We start from the raw sequence: 361 nt of genomic DNA, 5'->3' as shown, positions 1-361 counted from the left end.
GTAAAACGAGCCATGTGAATTACATGGTGCTTACGTGTGAATTTTTATGCCTAACTTTTGCATGTTGTTAATTTTATGCACTGTAAGTAGCCGCATTGATTTGACTAGGGCTACTCACAGTGCATAAAGTTAAGTACATGGCTAGATCTTTGCAGAATCAGGGCCTTAGTTAGTGACATTAGGAAATTGCCTAATTGACAAGTGCCATGATGTCTTCTTAACATCACTATAGGCTCCTTTTGTCTTAAATGCTACTTACACTGTGCAAAGTAAAGCACATGTGAGTCTTGACAAGATCAGGGCTTATTTCAGCCTCCTGACAATGCAGAATTGGGGTGTGTGTGTGTGCAAAGAAACAGTG

This window comes from Mauremys mutica, chromosome 1, assembly GCF_020497125.1.
Source record: "Mauremys mutica isolate MM-2020 ecotype Southern chromosome 1, ASM2049712v1, whole genome shotgun sequence".
NCBI classification, from domain to species: domain Eukaryota; kingdom Metazoa; phylum Chordata; order Testudines; family Geoemydidae; genus Mauremys; species Mauremys mutica.
This window is presented reverse-complemented; position numbering follows the sequence as displayed.